At 40.9% G+C, this 22,068-nt stretch overlaps 1 pseudogene; it reads right to left on the reverse strand.

Annotated features, from left to right (window-relative positions):
* Positions 1-2,537: 2,537 nt before the first annotated feature.
* On the reverse strand, positions 2,538-3,869 carry LOC128518731 (putative nuclease HARBI1; annotated as a pseudogene).
* Between the last annotated feature and the right edge of the window lie 18,199 nt (positions 3,870-22,068).

Here is a 22,068-nt window from a genome sequence, read left to right on the forward strand (position 1 = left end):
GTTTAATCTGATCTCAAATACGGGCACGAAAGGCTCTAGAGGCCAGAGAAGGAAGCTTAACTCAAAAGATGTATGCACCAAGCTCTCACCCAAGGACTGAACCGACAAATGCCAGACAGCATTTGACACTTTAAAGGAGGACCTTCTTACAAGTGTAACGCTAGCGAACCCTGACTTCAACAGTGAATTCATATTAGCTATAGATGCTTCATTTGACGGATTGGGAGCTGTGCTTTCCCAAATCCCGGAGGGCAGCACTATGGCTAGACCAGTGGCATTCGCTAGCAAGACATTGTCACGTTCTCAGATAAACTACCCAGCCCACAGGCTAGAATTCCTCGCGCTTAAATGGGCAATATGTGACAAGTTCCATTATTGGTTGAAGGGCCGTCATTTCACAGCTTGGACGGACAATAATCCCCTTACTTACATACTCACCAAGTCAAGACTCGATGCTTGCGAGCAACGCTGGGTTGCTAAATTAGCCTCTTTCAGCTTTGATCTAAAGTATGTGCCTGGCTCTAAGAACGTTGTCGCCGCTTTGAGCAGGGAACCATTTGTCCAGTCCAGTGTAAGCCATCGACTTGTAACGGAACCTTACCACTCTTTGCTTAATCAGGTTAATGGAGTTGTAGACCAAGTTGTCAGAGATTCTTTCCGTCTTACCACTAACTGCCAAGTACTAAGTCCTGTTGAAGATCCTTCTGACGAGACTAGAGTTCAGGACCAAGGTTAAGTGTCGGGTGCTTTCAGTTCGCAGGATATTGCTGCAGTGTTGGAGGCACACTGTTCTGGGGGCTGTTTCATAAAAGCCGCTTAGAAAAGCGGGGATTAAAGTCCAAAACCTGACTTGAATGAGCCGAGCTAAACATCCGCGCTTAAATTGGTTCCATAACAGTAAATTGAGGATCATGTGATCTTACTAATTTGAGTCAGGTTTAAATAGTCTAGATAATTGCGCGTGCACGCCATTGTTTAAAAGTCCTGAAAAGTCGAGCATGGGTCAATCGATTTACTGTGGGCTACCATGGCAACAAAAGGAAAAGATAGAGCAGCGATGTTCACGGCAACGGAACAGCATTTGCTATTAGAAACATATGAAGAATTTAAAGTTCTCATCACCAAAAAAGGCAATACAGCGCAAATAAATAAAGCAAGAGAGAAAGGTTGGCAGGAAATTGCTGATCGTCTCAATGCGTAAGTAGCGGTGTAAACTATTTAAAATACTTTATCAACATTGAATGTGTGTCACAATACATTGCAGAGTTTGTGTGTGAATAACAGTAACGTTAATTGCTTTCACGCAGCAGCAACTTAAGTGAAGGAAAAAGAACCTGGCAGCAGGTGAAAATAAAATATAAAAATATAGTTCAGAATGGTAAGTAAATCTAATGGTATGTACATATGTAATCAATGCCAGCTTGAAGTTACAACTATTCAGGTTTCTTCTTTTTTTTTTTTTTATTGCAGCAACCAAAAAGAAGACTGAGGTTGCTGGCACTGGGGGAGGGCCACCACCAGCCAGCTTCACTCCTGCAGAGGAGCTGGCTTTGGAAATTAATAAAGGGAGGCCCGTCCTTGAGGGAATAGAGGGGGGGACATCATCTAAAATGATATCACCTAGTATAAGGAGTGAGTATATAAAAGGTGTGTGTGTGTTTTATTATCATTATTCCTTCCTGACTAACTGATTTCCTCCTTCCTTAGGCATTGTAAGCCTAAGTACATCATAGCAGTAATGTCACGTAGAGGTACTTGTGCTACTGTAATGGTGCATTTTGGTAAAAAAAATATTTTTTCTATCATGTTTGGTTTCATAGTGACAAAAGATTCTGTATTCTTTATGGATCCACCAGACATCATGTTGCCTGTGAGTATGAGACCTTTTAAATCAGTCATGTAAGCTAATGAGTTTAACTGAGTTTAATCAGTGGTCACAGGGAGAAGGCCCATCAGTTGAGGAAGATGAGGAGACTGTGTCTGTATGTTCAAGGAGGCCTGAGGTAGTCACAGGTTCCATGCGATACTGTATTGAATATTAAAAAGTGTACTTGTGTGATAAAATGATCATAATGTGTTTTCAGGATGCTGACACTGTTCTAGAGCCCTCTCAGTCTGGGACCACATGTGAAAAAGTGAGTATTAAGAAATGAAAACAATGTGCCAAGAGTATTCAATGAAATAACTTTAAATCTATGTTGCTACAGAACCCAGAAAACATAAAAGGAGTGTATAAACGCTACCTCCTTAAACAAATGGAAGCGACTGATATCGACATCCAGTATAAAAAAACTGAAGATGAGGAAGTTGGAGCTGGAAATTCAACAGCTACAGAAAAATGCAAGTAGAACTACCATTTTTAAAAAAGGAAAAAAAAAAAAAACATTACCTTTTTGATCACTTTCCACAACATTTATTTGTGTTTTCACCCCTAACAGGCAGATTCACTCTGAATAAAGACAAATCACATTAAATACTTTGACTTCTGTGTGTTTGTTCAACTAAGGAGAAAGTTGAGGGGCCAGTGGAAAATTTTTTTAATAATTATTTGCATATGTGTCTCGTATAAGTCTGCCTGTTTCGTTTTCTTCCAATACTGCTTCATTGCCCCAGTCTTCCTCTTCAACAATCCTTGGTTGCCTCTCTCTCCTCAGACAAGCAATGTTATGGAGCACTACACAAGCAACTACAATGTCACATGCCCTAGGTGGAGTCACTCTGAGGTGCTTCAGGCACTGGAACCTTGACTTTATCAGCCCAAATGCCATCTCTATACGACCTCTTGTGCGTGCATGGGCAATGTTGTAGCGGTGCTGTGCCTCTGTCTGGGGCTCCTGATAGGGAGTCAAGAGGTAAGGCAGGCATGGGTATCCCTTGTCTCCCAGCAAAACTCCTGAGAATTCTCCTGCATAGACAGAATGAATGTATATAGATATATAATGTAGTTTTTTTTTTTAAGACTTTTTGTGATTTAAGTGATTATTAGCATACCTCTTGCTAGTTGTTGGTAGAGAGATGAGGCTCTAAAGATTCTGGAGTCATGCACAGAGCCTGGCCATTTGGCCTCTACATTTGTGATGATGCAATCTGCATCACTAATCATCTAAAATAAATTAAACCTGTAGGTCACTAAATTTTAATTGCAATGAACTAAACACTGGTGCCCAGCTTAGTACAGAACACTCAGTGCTAGAGCATAGCCTTCAATATCATCTCAGTGGGACCGTACCTGTACATTGATGCTGTGTACTGATTTCCTATTCACAAAGTCCGCTTCATGTGGACCAGACAGACACTTAATACGCACATGGGTGCAGTCCAATGCACCGATAACATTTGGGAAACCTAGGAAAATTATTTGTTTGTTTTAAATATGTCCCATGTAAAATCAACAGTCAAGAAATATTTCCATGTTTTATAGAGTTATTTGAACTTACCAGCTATTCCATAGAAGGCATGTTTAATGGTACGAATAGCTTTGTGGCCAGGGAATGTGATGAACACATTGAGTAGTCTTTTTAAAGAAAGGTACACAGTTCGTACAGAGCGGCAAACTGATGCTTTGCTGATATTCTCTGCATCTCCAACTGTGTACAAAAATGTTCCACTGGCAAAAAAGCGAAGTGCAATGCACACCGTCTGTGGGACTGTGAGCGCTCTGTTGCGGCGTGTTTTATTTGCAATGTGTGGGCTTAGTAATCTACAAATATATGCAATCCCATCTCTGAGAACCTATATCGCTCATACAGGTAGCTGTCATTAAAAGCCAATGGGTCTGACCTGTCTCTGAAAGTTCTCTCTCTTTGAAATGCCCTCCGCAAGACTATAGCTCCCTCATCCACCACCTCATCTATGAAAGGACACGCCATGGTTAAGTTTCGAAACGAGTTCAGCTCCCTATTTATATACTTTTAATTAATTAATTACCAAACTCACCAATTAAACACAGAGGTTTTGAACATTTCTTAGTGTATTTATACCTTATAATTTCTTACATTTATTAGTAAAGTACATTTCCTTATTTATTTATTTATTTTAAAAAAATTTAAGTAAAATAAAATGACATCGAATTACCAGCCAGGTGAGTATAAATGGTATGTTCGTTAAGCCTGAACTCAGACTTAGCCTGACAGTTAGCCTGCCCCGGACCAGGTTAATTTGCCAGCATAAGTTGCCGGGGTAACTGAGTTTGAACTTTTTTAAGTTTGATTTATGAAACCGAATCTACCAAAAATAAGCCTGGCTAACCGAAATAAGCCTGGCTTATACTCTAATCTTGGTTTATGGAACAGACTCCTGGTGGTGTGGGACGGATGATGGGTGTGGAATCCATTCCACATTTCATGAGTGTGGACCAGACTCCTGCACACAATATGAGCACTCTGTCAACTGCACAAGGACAGGATAGCACTGTGAGCAGAGCATTGTTTTATGTTCAAAGACACCGTCATCCTGACAAGCGGGAACGTGCTAGTGAGCCCCGCCCTGTTATAAGGCTTCTTAAGCATTGGAATAAACTTACCATCCGAGATGGCATGCTTTTCAGGGTCAAAAGAGACAATTGCCTGAATAAAAAGCTGCATGGCCTGCATGACGCTGCTGGTCATCAAGGTCGCTCCAGGACACTTTCGTTGGCCAGACAGAGGTTTTTTTGGACGGGCATGGAACGTGACATAGCGGCTTACGTCAAGAATTGTATGCGATGTATTGTAGGGAAGACTCCTGAACCTGATTGTGCTCCTCTTGGGAATATACGCACCTCTGAGCCAATGGAACTTATCTGCATCGATTTTTGGACAGCAGAGCAGGGTGATAACAGAAGCGTGGATGTTCTAGTAGCAACAGACCATTTCACCAAATTGGCCTATGCTTTCCCTTGTAAGAACCAGTCAGCAAAGCAGGTCGCTCATCATTTGTGGAACAGTCTCTTCTGTGTTTACGGATTCCCTAGGCGTGTGCATTCAGATCAAGGCCCAAGCTTTGAGAGCAAATTGATGAAGGAGTTGCTGGACATGGCAGGTATTAAGAAATCACATACCACTCCTTACCACCCTATGGGAAACGGAATCACTGAACGCTTCAACAGAACTTTAGGGAACATGATAAGATCCTTACCTTCCCAGTCCAAAGCCAAGTGGCTACAGTCTTTGCAGATGCTGACATTCTGTTATAACTGCACTGTTCATGAGACCATAGGCTTTGCACCTTTCTATCTGATGTTCGGGCGAGTTCCACGTCTTCTCATTTATGTAATGTTCCAACATGTTTTCAGGGATGAGACTGTTGTAAAGTATTCAGACTTTGTATCCAAGCTTAAATGTGACCTTGAAGAGGCTGCCAAAATTGCACGGAAGCACAGTTCTGCTGAGCAAGCTCGGCATGCAAGGATTTACAATCGAAAAGTGAAGGGATTGCCTTCGACTGTTGGTGACAGAGTCCTTCTGGCAAATCGTGGCGAGCGTGGCAAACGGAAAATTGCAGATAAGTGGGAGTCCAATCTTTATGAAGTCATGTCAGCAAGGTCACCAATTAACGTTTACCGGATAAGAGACACAGAAACAGGCAGAGTAAAGACTGTGCACAGGAATCTTTTGCTTCCTGTCAATTTTTTGTATGGAGATGATGGAACTGCTTTACCATCTCATTCTGGTTTATCTGATTTGACCTCAGACTTGGCTGATCATCCTGGTAGTGACACAAGAACAGCTTGCTGGGTTATGCAGTCTGATCAGTCTAACTGCCCTGAAGATGACAGTGACTCAGTGGCTTTGTCTGAAGTTCAGTGTTCATTGGATGTTCAGAATTCTAATTCAAAGGCTGACTCTGATTGCTGTAACAGCTCTATACCCACTGAGCAGGACTGTGATGTGAGAAGTGACGTTTCACATATGTTGGATGAGGGACTAGTTCCAGATAAAGGGTTAGGCCAGAGTTCCTTGCAGCACCCTTTGACTATGCCAGTTTTTCCACCCTCACAAGTAGACGATAACCCTGTTCCGGATACAGTTAACCCTGTAATTTTCACTCAGCCAGAACGCATTCAAAAAGACACAGTTAGAACTAGGGCTGGTAGGGCCATTAAACCTCCACAAAGATTGATCTGTGAGATGAATAATCAGTTTGTGTCTGATTCATCACCATCTGTGATTTCTTTTTTTGATGTGGTGAAAAACCTTTTTCATGGGTAATTTATGAGTTCAATTTTGTCATTTTGAGCTGAGATTTTTCTTTTAAGTAGTCTGACTTATCTATCCTTGAATCGTGTATGTAAAGAGAGGTGTTAACGGCATCTATTTAGTCTATGTTTAGTCTGGATTTTGGTACCAGTCCATGCTTGCATACTTCCTATGGAGGAATTTTGTAAATGACATTCGCACTGTGTCAAGGACATTCACACTGTTTTCTTCATGTTCTGTTTTACTTTTTTGCTCTTAATGTTGTGTAGTTTCCTACTCTATACGCGCTTCCCCAGTTTAGCATAATTTAAGGGGGGTGCATGTAACAGAGTGTAAAAAGAAGGTTAAATTAATGCATAAATGGGGACAGCGCCATCTGTTGGGTTGGGATGGTATTTCATGTGTGAAATAAGGACCGTCCACAGCAGAGCTCATAAGACACGCTGTGGGTGAGTTGCACATTTAAAACTCTAGGAAAAATATCAGTCAAAAAGTCATTTAAAACACATAAATAACATTTTTTTTTTGATCCATCTATTCAATTCAATTCAATTCAATTCAATTCAATTTTATTTGTATAGCGCTTTTAGCAATTTTCATTGCCGCAAAGCAGCTTTACATAGTCAAAAGAATTATTTAGGTTTGTATGAAATGTGAATTTGTATGAATCTGTTTGTTAACTTGTTGGGTAATTGTTAAAACTCGTTTGGCATCGAATGTGTTATATTATATTGAGTTATTTTGACTTTTTATTTTTGACTTGTTGTTAATCTGTGTGTTATCTTGTGTTTTATGTAGAGCTGATTCCTTTCTTAGGCAACCGAATCTTTATTTCACACTACTTCCTTATTGTCCAGGCCACCCAGGCAAGACCGTCACACTAGCACAGCTTTTTTTTACTGTTTTACAAAAAAAAATTTAATTACTGATTTTCTTATTATTTTCCCACAGCAGCTTATGAACCAGAAGTCTAACACAGTATCAGAAAACATCTTACATCCGCATTGAAAAATGAGATGGATCATTTGAGAAATAATCCTTTAACCTAGTCATCTCCTGCTGGACACTGGGCTGTCCCAAACTCTGCTGATTCTGTCTGCCAGACTGAGTGAGAGTCAAAACTCTGGGATTGGCTCTGCCCCTGCCCCTGAACCTGCACCTGTTGTTCTTGGCCAAGTGTGCCTGTTATGAGAGATAGCAAGTTCCTTGCTGCACTTGCAATAAGTGCATACTCTTGCTGTTGATAAAAAGAAAGTGAAAACATATTAAAGATTTTTTTTAAAACATATGTTAGGGGTATAACAATACAACAATACTTATTAACTTACATGCAGGAACTAACTATGTAATTAAGGTGGTGTTGCAGTACTGCATTCATGCATTCATTCATACGACTCATGTCAAAGTTACATTAGTTGTTCATTAGGTCTTGATTAATACGTCTTAACTAATCATTAGTTCATTGTTAAGAAATTACTACTTCACATATTAATGCATGATCATTCATGTACTGTTATTGTAAAGTGTTACCTGCCGAATGTTCTGTGCAGCAACAAAAAATCGTATATGGACAAAATTACATAAAAGTATATTTTTATATACCGCGTTCCAGCATAGGTACGGAGAACGGATAAATGTTAAAAAGGCCTAGCTTAAATGTTTAGCCATGCCAAGCCATTAACTGACCAGTAGCGTTAACAACTTTAAAGCAGATATTGTGAATTTTACTGACATCGTGGTAGCGTCAGCATTGTGAAAACATCAAATGGTTAATTATAAATATGGTAAGACAGTAACTCACCTGTTCCTCGCTCATATTCCTCTGGGACATAAGGGTAAACCATATAAACACGTTGTTTGAGATCCCGGGAGAATAGAGTAAATTGACCGATAGCGCCATCTCCTGTTTTGGAAGAGGAAGTTGCTCCATTGCATTTGTGAGAAAATAGGTTGGCGCATTTGTGAGAAAATACGTTAGGCTCATTTGTGAGAAAGTTGATTTTTTCTTTGCAAAGCAGATTGTGTTTGTTTGTAAAATTTTGGCACATAATTAACTCCATAACAGAAGCCTGTTTACTTTTTTTATTTAACAAAATCATAAAGTTTTTTTGTCATTGTGAGTGCACCTGAATAAAAGTAGAGTCTTATAAAGGCTATGTAGCTTATATAGTTTTACTATATACACTTACCTAAAGGATTATTAGGAACACCTGTCCAATTTCTCATTAATGCAATTATATAATCAACCAATCACATGGCAGTTGCTTCAATGCATTTAGGGGTGTGGCCCTGGTCAAGACAATCTGCTAACCTTCAAACTGAATGTCAGAATGGGAAAGAAAGGTGATTTAAGCAATTTTAAGCGTGGCATGGTTGTTGGTGCCAGACGGGCCGGTCTGAGTATTTCACAATCTGCTCAGTTACTGGGATTTTCACACACAACCACAAAGAATGGTGTGAAAACGGAAGAACATCCATTATGCGGCAGTCCTGTGGGCGAAAATGCCTTGTTGATGCTAGAGGTCAGAGGAGAATGGACCGACTGTTTCAAGCTGATAGAAGAGCAACTTTGACGGAAATAACCACTCGTTACAACCGAGGTATGCAGCAAAGCATTTGTGAAGCCACAACACGCACAACCTTGAGACGGATGGGCTACAACAGCAGAAGACCCCACCGGGTACCACTCATCTCCACTACAAATAGGAAAAAGAGGCTACAATTTGCACAAGCTCACCAAAATTGGACAGTTGACGACTGGAAAAATATCGCCTGGTCTGATGAGTCTCAATGAGTCAGAATTTGGCATAAACAGAATGAGAACATGGATCCATCATGCCTTGTTACCACTGTGCAGGCTGGTGGTAGTGGTGTAATGGTGTGGGGGATGTTTTCTTGCCACACTTTAGGCCCCTTATGGCCAATTGGGCATCGTTTAAATGCCACGGGCTACCTAAGCAATGTTTCTGACCATGTCCATCCTTTTATGACCACCATGTACCCATTCTCTAATGGCTACTTACAGCAGGATAATGCACCATGTCACAAAGCTCGAATCATTTCAAATTGGTTTCTTGAACATGACAATGAGTTCACTGTACTAAAATGACCCTCACAGTCACCAGATCTCAACCCAATAGAGCATCTTTGGGATGTGGTGGAATGCGAGCTTTATGCCCTGGATGTGCATCCCACAAATCTCCATCAACTGCAAGATGCTATCCTATCAATACGGGCCAACGTTTCTAAAGAATGCTTTCAGCACCTTGTTGAATCAATGCCATGTAGAATTAGGGCAGTTCTGAAGGTGAAAGGGGGTCAAACACCGCTAGTATGGTGTAATTCTTTAGGTGAGTGTAGTTTTTGCACATTAATCTGACAATGTTTTAATTTTATTCTCGTTCAGTTTTATTTATTTCAGTTAATAAATCTACTACAAATTTTAATAACACAAAATATAAGATGATGCAAGACCCTACATGTGTAGCTTTTCTAATTACACATAAAATCTAAAGGCTCAGTGTGTTAACGTTTACGTTGCTTAAATTCTAAAAAGATCCTAAAAATATTTAATTTAATTTTAATTATAAATTTGTACTGTAATGTTACTACTGTGATTATGAATTTGTTTAATTACAATGTTTAAGTGCGTACTAAACACAGAAAGTGAAACCTTCCCTGCTCCGGAGCTGTAAAAGGCGGAGGACAGAAGGCTTTGAGGAAGACTGGGTGCATGGTCAAGAATGAAAATGATTCAGGTAAGGATGCAGAATAGCTCTGACTAGCCCAGGGGCAAAGTCTAGGCAGGTCTCCAATTCTCCTGGAAGAAGTAACTATAAGAAAAAACATCTTAAGGGTCAGGAGGCAGACAGGCGCTGACTCTAGTGGTTTGGAAGGGGTGTCAACCAGACCCCATCAGTCAGAACATGACAAGCCGAAATAGCGGCTACGTGGGTCTCGTGTTTAGCCATGCACCACTTTTAAATACCCTCACCTTGAGGGCATAAGTTCTTCTAGTGCATGAAGGTTCCAGGGCATCCCAGAGCATGAACAACGACCTTCTGGGGGTGCCAAGGAGAACAAGGAGAGGGTGCCAAACACTTCATTCTTGAAAGAAATTTACGCACCCCCACGGTCCTGGGAGAATGAGCCTCAGGGCGACTTCTTCGTTTAAAAGACAGTACGTAGGTCCGACTTCTTCGAGGGGGTGCCGGGCTCATAACACTCTTCTGTGCTTAACACCTCACAAGAGTCAGACCAGGTTCGGACTGGGTTGCTGACAGTCCCGACTCTTAAGCACGGCGGGGAAGGAATTTCCTAAAGGGTGTTCTTATAATTTTGCCTCCCAAACCTAGTGGCGACGGCATTAAAGGCATCGCCAAACAGGCCGGAAGGCGAGATGGGGGCATCAAGGAAGAACGCACGTCCTCATCCATGATGCCTGCGAAATTTAGCCACAGGTAACTCTTTGCAGAACACCATCGCAGCCATAAAAACGGCCGATATCAAGGGGCGTCTGCTTTGTTGCACAAAGAGACAGGTTTGTGGCTTGGCGTAATTCCTCCATACCCTATCACGAAGAGCCCCACCAGTGCTCAAGTCTTTCAGCAGGTAAGCCTCGTAAGCCTCCAAAACCGGCATGGCGTGCAGTAGAGCACCAGTCTGAGCAGCTGCCTGAATGTTTCTCACCAGGGAACATGTCAGTCTATGCGGCCTGGTGGGGAGTGTGTGCTTTTTCAGGGAGGATGATGTCCCAGGAGAGAGATAGCCCGCAAGCGTCTCTTCTGATGATCTGGAAAATCATCATATAATTCCGATATCAATGATATTCAAATAAATCGAAGTTGATGGAATGAAAAACACGGGATGAATAGAGCTTATTCCATGAAAGAGTTAATTCGTCATAAAGGTCGCCAAAAAAAGGGAGAGAAAAAGAGAGAGCGCGTCGCTGAGGCTCCTCCCCCCGGCCACTCGACAGAAACCTTCGTCTAAATTTTGAGCGCTTGGGGGAAAATCCCACAAGGGTCTGTCTCTCCTTCCCATTCACAAGAAACGCTGAGGCGCGCTTGAGAAGTGGATGGAAAACTTTTGCACTGTTTAATCCCATGAATGCGCCGCGTTTGAAATAAAGGTAGCTCCGAAAGAGATCTATCACGCGGAAGTACGGATCGGTATCAGTGGGTTAAAACTTTTAAACTGGCTTGCACACACACGCAAACACAATGCAGTCTTTGAAGACAAAAAAGGATGTTACCGATTCACTCCTATTTATAACCTGCAGGTGCACCTCATCAGATGATGTCACCTGACCGAGGTTTTCTACGCCAAAATTTGGCGTGTTTGATACACACATGCTTCACAACCGGTAGAACAAAGAGATGTATCAAGTGTAGCTTGATCACGCATCAAGTGTAGCTTTTGAAAGAGAACTACAGCAGGGGGCTGTAGTTTTTCTTACAAAAAACCCCAAAGGTATAAAATTGTTCCCAAATAGTGTTTGTCTCAGTGTTTAAGTCTAGGCTAAAAACCTATTTATTTAGCCAAGCATTTTTGTAAATAAATTTGTCTTTAGGTAAAGGAGCAGATCTGGGGGACTCATGGACGTGGAATATTACAGTGAACTGGTATGTTTAGATGCTGTCCTCCCCACTCTCATTGATCACTCAGGTTTGTTGACGGTCAAGTGATTGGTTGCTTTACATTTCAGCCCTCATGTCTGTGTTTCCTTCTGGCTCTCCCTTTTGGTTATGCTGTTATAGCTAGTCCTGCTGTCCCTGCTTGCACTTTACACTAAATGTACATTTACCTTTTACATTATGTGACTGTGACCATACCTAACTGTTATTTCTCCTCTTCTGCTCTCCCCACTCCTGTTCTCTCTCCCCTCTCTTTCCCTCTTTCTGTCGAGCTATACATCGATGTTCCTGAGCTCCAGTGATCCAGACTCCCTCTGCCCTCTGGACCTGTCTGACTCATCCTGGTGCCCCGGTTCTGGTTGGAGATCTTTCACATGGATGCCCCATGTGTATCTTTGGGATGCGTCTGGTGTCTGGGGACGGTTTCACTTTACCATGAAAATGGTTCTGGCCTTGACTGATGTTAACAGCTGTTTCCCTGAGGACTTGACTTGGCTGCCGTCGCTTGATAGTTCAGGACTGGAATTTTCTACAAGTATACCTGAGCCTCCAATAACTACCTGGACTCCATATTAACATCAATTAACATTAACTGTTATGCTGAATGGCTTGCCACCTAAGACACAGTATGAATGCAGATCAATTCCTGGTTATCCTCTTAAGGTTTCTTTCTATTACCATCTCAGGGAGTTTTTTCTGGCCACTGTCGCCCTCGGCTTGCTCATCAGGGACTATCTGACCATTTTTTTTTAAGGTTACCATAGGTTACCATATCTCACTATCCAGCATGAAGGTAAAGCCAGTCACTGACTGGCCACTACAATCATCCAGACGTGACCTCCAACGCTTCCTGGGATTTGCCAACTTCTATCGCCGCTTCATTAAGAACTACTGCAGGGTGGCTACCCCACTCACAGCACTCATGTAGACCAAGACCCCGTTTCATTGGAACCCCCTGGCAAACAACACCTTCGAGAAGCTCAAGCATTGATTTACCACGGCACCCATCCTCACCTTCCCCAACCCCTCCATCCAGTTTGTCGTAGAAGTAGACGCTTCTGAGACTGGTGTGGGGGCCATCCTTTCGCAGAGGTCGCCTAAGGACAACAAGCTTCACCCTTGCTCATTCTTCTCTCGCCAACTCACACCCCATGAACGAAACTATGGCATTGGGGACCAGAAACTCTTGGCAGTCAAACTGGCTCTCAAGGAATGGAGACACTGTGTACTGTCATGACATGCCAAGCCACAGTTCTGCCATGAGTACATGATTATTCCTATTCCACCTGTTCCCAACCACTCCTTATATCTTTTAGCTCTCCACACACCTGTACACCATCACTAATCATCTCTCTTATCTATTTAAGCCACACAGTGACCCCAGGACATCGCCAGATTATTGAGTGTCTACCATAGCCGAATTTTCCAGCGTTTTCCTATAGTCTTGTTACCGACCACGCTTTGTTTTCTCTGACCTCGCTCTTTTTCATGTTTTGGATTCCAATGCTCACAGACTTTATATTATTGACTATTGGATTTATTTGACAACTACGAACTCGGATCACAGACTTATTCTTGTCTTTCTGGCTCTGAACCCTGCTTGCCTTCGATCACGAATAAGCCCTGCAACACCAGCCTCCAACCTGCGCAATTTCTCCTTACTCTCGCCAGCTCTCCATGCTCCCACATTCCTGCACAACTCATGCTGTACACAGAGCTTTTGCGCGGACTTCCACATTCCAGCGCAGCTCTCTTTCTGCTCACACAGCTTCCCTACACAGAGCAACAAATGCTCCAGCGCCAAACAAGTTAGTAAGATTCTCGCGTCAGCTGCCCTGCCTGTTTCAAGCTTTATTCTACACTTCTTCTTTTTCTTTGTCTTTCGGCTGTTCCCTTTCAGGGGTCGCCACAGCGAATCATCTGCCTCCATCTAACCCTATCCTCTGCATCTTCTTCTTTCACACCAACTAACTTTATGTCCTCTCTCACTGCATCATAAATCTCCTCTTTGGTCTAGAGAAAGACCAAAGAGGATATTTATGATGCAGTGAGAGAGGACATAAAGTTAGTTGGTCAGCTCTCTTTCTGCTCACACAGCTTTCCTACACAGAGCAACAAGCGCTCTAGCGCCAAACAAGTTAGTAAGATTCTCGCGTCAGCTGCCCTGCCTGTTTCAAGCTTTATTCTACACTTCTTCTTCTTCTTTGTCTTTCGGCTGTTCCCTTTCAGGGGTCGCCACAGCGAATCATCTGCCTCCATCTAACCCTATCCTCTGCATCCTCTTCTCTCACACCAACTAACTTCATGTCCTCTCTCACTGCATCATAAATCTCCTCTTTGGTCTAGAGGAGACAAAGAAGAAGAAGAAGTGTAGAATAAAGCTTGAAACAGGCAGGGCAGCTGACGCGAGAATCTTACTAACTTGTTTGGCGCTGGAGCACTTGTTGCTCTGTGTAGAGCTCTGTGCTCTAGAGGAAGACCAAAGAGGAGATTTATGATGCAGTGAGAGAGGACATAAAGTTAGTTGGTGTGAAAGAAGAAGATGCAGAGGATAGGGTCCCTCTGACTTTATCTCCAAAACATCTAACATGGGTTGTCCCTCTGATGAACTCATTCTTGATCTTCTTCATCCTTGTCACTCCCAAGGCGAACCTCAACATCTTCAGCTCTGCTACCTCCAACTCTGCCTCCTGCCTTTCTTCAGTGCCACTATCACTAAGCTGTAGAGCATTGCTGGTCTTACCACTGTCTTTTACACCTATCCTTACATTCTCGCTGTTACTTTTTTATTACACAACATACCTGACACGTTTCTCCACCCGTTCCAGCCTGGCTGTACATGACTCGTCACCTTCTTTCCATGCTTTCCGTTGCTCTGGACCATTGACCCTAAGTACTTAAAGTCCTACAGCTTTTTTACCTCTGCTCCCTGGAGCCTTGCCGTTCCACTTGGGTTCCTCTCATTCACACACATGTATTCTGTTTTGCTACAGTTAACCTTCATTCCTCTGCTTTCCAGAGCGTATCTCCTGCTCTCTGGATTTTTCTTCATCTGTTCCTTGGTCTCACCACAAAGCACAATGTCATCTACTTTCTTTATAGTCTATGGAGGCTCCTATCTAACCTCATCTGTCAAACTGTCTATCACCAGAGCAGACAAGAAGGGGCTTAGAGCCATACTTGATGCAGACCCATCTCCACCTTGAACTCTTCTGTCACACCTACAGCACATCTTACCATGGTCTAACAACTCTCTTACTGTCATATGCTTTTTCTCTAAATCTCCAAAGACACAATCAAACTCCCACCAGCAGAATTGGGAGTCTGCTACCTCTAACCCTTCCCACAAGCAATAGGGTTTAATGCCTAGAAAGTTCACAACAGATGCAATATTTACTTTAAGAATGCTGACAGAGTACTTCTTCGTCAGCATTCTTAAAGTTAATATTGCATCTGTTGTACACTTTCTAGACATGATTGCTGTTTACAGATGCTCACCTCTGCCCTAAACCTAAATTCCACTACTTTTTCCCAAAGCTTCATTGTATGGCTCATCATCTTTATTTCTCTGTAGTTGACACAGTTCTGCACACCCCTCCTTCTTCTTAAAGATCGGCACCAATAAATTTCTCCTCCATTCCTCTGGGATCCTCTCACTCACCAAAATCTTGTTAAACAGACTAGTCAGAAACTCTACTCCCACCTCTTCTGTCCCGAGGCAGCTAGATTCACCGAGCACCTTACAGTCCTTACTCTACCACGTACTTACCCATGCGCACCTGGTTTTAAATCAGCACACCTGTTCCTGATTAGGAATTACCCCTTAGCCTAATAAGCATGCCGAGGAAGTCAGTCAGTGCTGCAGTGTCTTGCTCGTGGCCTCACAACTTTCCTTAATATTGTTCTTTGAATTTCAATGCATTACTGATTCTGCCTGTGCTTTAAATTTCCCTTTTGTCTTCTCCCTTGTTAACCTCACCTGTTCTCGGACTGATCTTTTTGTATGACTCTGCCTGTGCTAGGAATATGATTCTGTACTCGCCCCCTTCTGATTTTTTTTTGTTCTCTTGGCTAGCTCTTCGGCTATCACTTTTTACCTGGCTAATGACACAGAGTTTTCTCAACTGCTCCACAGCCAGTGTTGTGCCTGCTGCTCTGTGCCCAAACACTTTCGCCATTGCAAAGAGGCTCTCACGCTGCGCGCTGGTCTCCTATTCTGCAAGGATGTGAACCGGAGCGCTCCACTCTTACCTCTTTGTTCGCAAGGCGGGCCGACATCAGGAAAACAATCACAGCAGTTGGATTGCCCAACTAGCGCCCCTCACTGGTCCCGAGGGAAATTTTAACGGTTCCGACTTCCGGGGTTCACGAAAGATTCCCCGACCTCTTCACTTTGCCCTCATAACGTCACAGGGCATTTCCCCATCCATTCCGTGCGCGCCCTGACTCTCTTTTTCCCTCTTACACACACATACACGCACGCATGCACACACCCACTGCTGCCCGCTGACTTTCTCACACACACACATTTACACAAACGCATGCACACTACTCCTCTCCCCCAGCTTTAGCCTTAAATAAAACCAATTTGTGTAAACCATTTTCTGCTATTATATACCTCCACAGGTACTGTATGTCCTCGGGACCACTCTTTGTCCTCTTTAATGCTCTCCTCACCTCACGCTTAATGATTTTTGCTACTTTCTGATCCACAAAAGTCACATTTTCTACCCTTTGTTCTGTTTTATTTTAAACATTCATCAACTCTTCAAAGTACTCCTTCTATCTTCCCATCACCCTCCTGGCACCAGTCAGTACATTGTTGTCCGTAGTCCACCTACAGTGCTTCTGCCTCCGCTCTTATGTCACCCTATTTTTCTGCCGCTTCTGGAAGAAAAAAAATCACTACTGCCATTTCCATCCTCTTTGCAAAGTCCACCACCCTCTGTCCTTCTGTGTTCCTGTCCTGAACACCAAACCTGCCCATCACATTCTCATCACCCCTGTTCCTTTCCCCAACATGTCCATTAAAATCTGCACCAGTCACCACTCTCTCACCTCTGGGGATGCTCTGCATCACATCATCTAACTCACTCCATAATTTCTCCTTCTCTTTTAACTCACATCCTACCTGTGAGGTTTAACCACAAACAACATTGCACATCACACCATCAATTTCCAGCTTTAGCCTCATCAACCTATGATACTCTTTTCACCTCCAAAACATTCCTTACAAACTCACTTTTCAGAATTACTCCAATTTCTTTTTTTTTTCCTATTCACACCATGGTAAAACAACTTTGCTCCCAAGCTCCTAGCGTCGGATGCCCTTTCTGCCACAACCATTTATCCAGACTTAGGACTGGGACAAAAGTATACTGGGTTGTGCCTCTCTGTGGTTGCATTAAGCTTATGATTATATTTAATTAATGAAATCATAAATGTGATTAACCGTTATCTTTATGATTTTTTTATGATTAATCATTAAAATTTTGAGCATAATTGCTCATTAAACTTATGATTAAGATTAGTAATTAAAATTGTGATTGAGCTACAAGTTAATAGATTAATGATTATAAGTACAATCTAAAATGCTGTTTTATTAGCTTTAAATTTAAGTGTTAGCCAAGCCTAGTAGGGTTAGTAATTTTGAATGTTTTAAACTTTTATACTACCTTTTTTTTTTTAGTTTTCCTTAATTTTCCACATTTTACTCCCTCCTCCACAAGCTAAATGCTCTCATCTTGTGTCCAGTTTAATTTTCTTTTAAAGTCATGTTGATCAGATTATGAAAGTTCTACACAGCTATTATAGAGGTTTTAAACAGTTGTGATTTGAGCAGTCTGATTAGGATACTGTCATGTAGCATGTCATGCATCTATGTATATCCACTTGAAATGGAAGCACAAAATGGAGGGGCAACATGCAAGGGATTTCAGCATCTCAACACACAGTATACTAAGCTGTTTATAAAGTAGACACTGTTTAATTTTTCATTTTGTAATCTTTCTCGTGTTTACCTTGTACTGTACAATGTATATTCATTTTTAAATAATTACTGTAAATAAAAAACTAAATATGCAGTTGATTTACCAGAAAGGACTTTTTAGTTTTTTGTGTGCTAAACTTCAGGGTCAAGTAATAGCGATTTTATTTGAAAAGTATTATATATATATATACAATATGTGTTTGACACAAAAATGTGGGGAAAGATTAAGAAACACACTGAAGCGGAATCTGAACGAAACAATGTTGATAAATTCAATGGATACAGACCAAACTGTAACCTTCTTGTACTTCTTGTTACTGTGCTGCCCCCTCTTGCCCCTGAATAGAGCTGGCCTCGATCACACACACACACACACACACACACACATATATATATATAGCATGCATCTTTATACATTTGGAATCTGCATCTACATTTTCTGTTGCATGTATAGAATTAGTTTCAGCTGAAACTCATAATCAATGGTGTTGGGGTACTTATGTAGTGATAATTAGTTTCTGCCAAATCATTAAAACTAACAATAGACTATGAGAGGTGGTTGGAAGGTGTTACTCATTTATTTATTCTCTACAAGGGCACTAACTACACAGACCAAACTGTTACCTTCTTGTACTGTTATAAAAATTCTAAATATAAACAAACAAAATACAGCTTTTTTCTCAGAGGTAAACAAAAAAGTGAAGTTGTTCAGCTGTTTGGTGTCACTATGTCATAAACAGTGAAACAACGTGGACTCATCGCTGTGCTTGTTGTAACTGAAAAAACGCTGCAACTGCTTTAAAGTCTTTCCACAAGAGAGTGTCCAGGTGTGACTTGGTGGTTCTCCCCCCAGCTCGGGGTGAAGCTGTAAAACTGTCTGCTTTGTTTACTGGATCGCCAATTTACACCCTAGGTTTTGGGGTTATTTCGAGGCATCTGGTCTTATTGTATGCCTGATCGCGAATCAGATAAGATTATCGGGATGGCGCCATGTAGCCTTGTTATTGGCTACAACCATTTAAACCGAGGAATTGCCATGTCTTTCATTGTTTTACCTCTGTTAAGACATTACAAAAAATATATAAGAAACTTATTATGAATTTTAAAGCACAATTTTGGGTATCTCATTTCATCATTATGAAAATAATATGAAGCACATATACACACATTCATCAAGATCTTTTGTAAAACAAAATAAAATTCATGTTTGCTTCAGCATTGAAGTTAGTTATTGTGAGAGAAGAGGATGCAGAGGATAGGGTTAAATAGAGGCAGATGATTCGCTGTGGCGACCCCTGAAAGGGAACAGCCCAAAGACAAAGAAAAAGATGTTTGCTTCAGCATTGGAAACAATATTGTTTTAGCCTAACTAATTATACACAATTTTTCATTGTACTTGGTCTGGCTTTTAGATAAAATTCTTCCATGCGCCATCTGGCAGATATTCAGTGAAGCACAACACATTTATTTAAATTCCCGAATGTTGCCAAGTAGGGATAACTGCAGGCTGGAGCAATAAGGCGTGCCGAAAGGTCGGGGCGTGCGGAAGGGTAGAGGGCATGTCAAAAGAAACTGGTGGGTGAATAGAGCTTTTGCGTTGGCCAATCAACGTGCCGAAAGGTAGGGGGCGTGTCAAAAGGTAGGGGGCGTGTCGAAAGGTAGGGCGTGACGAAAGGTTTCTCATTGGTGAATGGAGCTTCTGCGTTGGCCAATCAGCAGTAATCTTATTTATATGTAAGTACCTTTAGTTTAGCGTGGAAGAAAATGGCGGCGGTAAGGCTTGGTGTGGTTAGTCAATATAAATAATAATTTTCTTTATTTTCGTAATTTAATTGTTCCTTTAATTGTTGTCGACAGACACATATTATTGTGAGACAAAACACAGACAGGTTTTCACTCGAAGTGAGGGTTGACAGTTTGTATCGATGTCCGTTTTGCGCTACAGATGGTTTTAGGCCTCGTTAATGTTTTATGCTTCGTCTTTTTATTCTGACCGAGAGTTTGAAGGATTCTGTTTCATGGACTGCTACTGCAGCATAATTAAATGAATGAATGAGCAGATTGAAAGGTTGGGTGGAGTACACTCTTAAACGGAGCAGCTCTGCCTCTAAATAAAATGTTTTATTGGCTAAAATTGTGTCTGTTTACTGTTTACTGAATTGCCACTTCAAAGGTTACTAAACTGTACTCCCCCTCCTCTTTATTGTGGGGGTTGTACATTACACATTTTTCATTATGCTCATATCTATTTGTAAATTCCTGTGTACAGTTAATAACAACTTGTATATATTGACCACCCGCTGTAAATTTATAACTATAGTTACTTGCAATATGTATACTATGCTTACATAATATCCTGCACATTATCTTCATATCCATTTGCAAATTTCTGACTACAGTTAATAACAACCTGTATATACGGCTCATCCACTGTAAATTTATAAGTATAGTTACCAGCAATCTGTATAATATCCTTCTGTAATAGTTACCCATAGCTTCTCTCTGCACATATCCCTCTTAAGTGTACTTAGACTTTATACCTTTATCCTGCACTTTCTGCTAATTGCACTTCTGGTTAGACCTAAACTGCATTTCATGGCCTTGTACTTGTACAATGACAATAACGTTGAATCTAATCTAATCTAATATTTGTCCTTATCAGGCAATGTCAAAGTCAACATTATTGTCAATTCTGCTACATGTACAGTGCATAGATATAGAGAATTGAAATAACATTTCTCTCAACCCTTGTTACAAATAACACTGAAAACTTTTTAAAAACCTAAAAAAAAAACTTAAATAACACTGGAGAACTTTGTGAACAACAGAGGTAAGATAATTGAGTTACTGTTCTGCAAAAAGGGACAGTTTACAACACAGAAGGCTGATATGGTGAAAAATGGAACAGTGCAATAAGAATAGTGCAAGTGTGCTTATTTTAGTTAAGTGACATTTTAAAGAGCAATATAAAACAGTATAAACAAGAATGTTTATACTTTTTAACGTAGTTGCACTTCTAGTAAAACTACAGAAAACAACTGTCAGTTCAAAACATTCTGAATGACTAATTCTGTAACTTTTTTTGGTCTTGTTTAACCAATACAAAGTTAATAGTATTCCAAAAATATTAAAATTTCATTAAAAATTTTATGAACAGCTTGTGGTACTATATTCTTTAAATAATTGTAATTTGATTTTGATTATGGGTTTGATAAGGGGTTACAGCTTGAGCTCTATTGGGCATGCGCACCACAATCTAACGTTTTTTTTCTCTCACTGTACAACAATAAAACATTTTGTATTACAGAAAAATGATCCAATAGGTATAACAATTCATTTCATTGTTAGTTTCCGGTGTTATGTGCTAAAATGCCCCCCTGCCATGGATTGCCCCCCCATACATAATCGCTATCAAATATTATAGTAGAACATAAATTCATAGGTTTATTATTATCAAATATGATATTAATATTATAATAAACCCTAGTTACGTGACAGCCGTCAAGACCATGAATACAAATTCTTGTATAATGTTTATTTTGTGGCACATTTATTTTTAAGGGCTTTTTCATGAATATACAAATAAGCATTTATATACAATAAAAATAAATATTGTTCATGATGAAAAATTAGAGTAAACTATTTTTATTATAAAATAAACAATCCAAAAGTATACATGTTGTACAGTATATAAAAAAATATATATATTTTTTCATATACAACATATTTATTTTCATATTGCTTATTTTGTTTTATTGTCTCATGTAATTTGTAATTTGTAAACCATTAACCTATGAATTTATATTCTAATACAATATTTGATAGCGATTATGTAGGGGGGGCAATTTATGGCAGGGGGGCATTTTAGCGCATAACACCCCGGTCGGAGCTATATATCCCTTTTAGCCACGACCATGGCTCAAACGCGCGAGGATGACGTCAGTAACCCGTGGCAACGCAGTAGAATGTTTAGAAAGGAATATTTGTAATATCGATATTTTACAGGAAAAGAATGGAATTTTAATATGAAGGATTATGTTGGCTGCATTACTAAAACGCATTAGAAAGAACAATAGCGTTTAATATTAGCCTGTTATGATTCCGATAGAGGTCGTAACATAGCCTTTAAACAGGCAACTTGTGCAACCAATCATGAAGAGCTTTCGGCACGCCCCAACCTTTCGACACGCCCATTACTCCGAGCTGCAGTTACCCCTGTCTCAATGTTGCTTGTGGGATTTAGCGGCATGACGCGCGCCGAACTGCA

This window comes from Clarias gariepinus, chromosome 3 (genome assembly GCF_024256425.1).
Source record: "Clarias gariepinus isolate MV-2021 ecotype Netherlands chromosome 3, CGAR_prim_01v2, whole genome shotgun sequence".
Classification (NCBI taxonomy): Eukaryota; Metazoa; Chordata; class Actinopteri; order Siluriformes; family Clariidae; genus Clarias; species Clarias gariepinus.